This window comes from Caenorhabditis briggsae (genome assembly GCF_000004555.2).
Source record: "Caenorhabditis briggsae complete genome, chrI, whole genome shotgun sequence".
Classification (NCBI taxonomy): domain Eukaryota; kingdom Metazoa; phylum Nematoda; class Chromadorea; order Rhabditida; family Rhabditidae; genus Caenorhabditis; species Caenorhabditis briggsae.
This window is the reverse complement of record NC_013489.2, coordinates 2,269,256-2,270,942: the sequence shown is the minus strand read 5'-3', so window position 1 is coordinate 2,270,942 and position 1,687 is coordinate 2,269,256.

The window sequence follows — 1,687 nt, the reverse complement described above, 5'->3', positions numbered from 1 at the left end:
CTAGAGCTCGGCTGTCAAGTTTCCGATCAACTTGAAAATTTTGGAGGGTGTAAAACAGACCTAGATTGAGAACTTTGCATTCTCTAATTGCCGATTTCTGAAAGACACCCTTCTTGGCCCGTTTTTGTACGGAAAATGTGAAAAAAAACAGGTGTCTTTGAGATATCGGAAAAGTCGGAATTTTCAAAAAATTCTGCGAATGCAAAGTTTTCAACCTAGGTCTGTTTTACATCCTCAAAAATTTTCAAAATGATCGGAAACTTGACAGCCGAGCTACCAGACTTTGAAAATGGCCGAAAATCGACTGAAAAGTGTATTTTGTACATCGCATTGATAGGTACTCTATACAATGCGAAAACCTTCAATTGAAGATGGTTGTCCTTTGGGGGAAATTTGGGTTATTTCAGAAATCAACTAGAGGAATTACCCTGAACTTTAAAGAAAGAAGACCTAGACCGCGGCCAGCCGCTTCCTCTTTCACCTTAGATCCTATTAAAATGTTTATCAGGATATCAGCAACATTTTACTAGTTAGCCACTTTTTTATATCTTTCACAGAAAATGAGATATATAGGCTCAAAGTGGACGATCCGGGTGTCGTTCTATTAGAGGTTTTACGGTATACCCCTATTGGACTCTGCTAAAACCTAAAAATCAAAAAAAAAAGCACGCGCAAGATGTCTTATCCGGGGAGGTAAAAAGTGGCGGGAATCACGTTCTTGCCCCACTGTTTTCGTGGGCATCGTGGGAGAGGAAAAGAGACTGCTGGCATACACACATACAAACAACCCTCGAAAGAGCAGCACAACACTTCTCTCTTCGTTGGTTGGGGCTCAATTGTTATCATCAACAATACATGGATGGAGAAGAAGCAGAAAATATGTACTTTTGTGTGTGTGAATGAAGACCGTTGTGTCACCCGACTAAATAAAAGTTCAACGAGGATCGGAAAACTGACCATAACTGCAAAACGTGCGATTTTGGAGACTATTTTATGAGCTAGAGAGGGTTAGCTTCTAGGACTAAAATATGGGAAAAATGGATTTTCAATTTTCCGTATTTTCTTTATTTTTGGTTCAAAAATACCCATTGTCTATTTGTGGCCTAGAAGTTTTAGATTTGGCGGGAATTTCAAATGTATTCAGATAGGCCAATTTTAAAGATTTCTGAAGCAAAATTCAACCCAAAACCCCCATACTTCAAAAAATGCGTAATGTTTCTGATTGTTCGAAATTTGATGGGAAAAAAGTCAAACTTTTTTTTCGTCTAAAATAGCTTTTTCTAGGATCAGAAAACTAGGAAAAAACTTGAAATTTCATAATTTTTGGAGTGAAAAATTTGGAATTTCAGTGAATTTATATTTCTCGGATTTTTGAAAGTTTCTTAAACCGAAATCCTGGTTTTCCGGGGGGGATTTCCTAATTTTGTCTAATTTTTTGAAAATTCTAATGGAGTTATTCATGTAGCGAAAATATGTATTGAAATGCATTTCCGCGCCCTCGAAATTCAATGCATGAGCGTCGCGAAACGTATTTCAAAGCATTTCGCGACATAACTGTAAATGCATTTCAATACATCGCGTGGCGAGATATTTTTTCTGGAAAAAGGGATGCGCCTTTGAACTTTGTGCCGGATGGGGAAAATCTTTAAAGGCGCGGGGATCCTCTAGAGTCGACCTGCAGGCATGC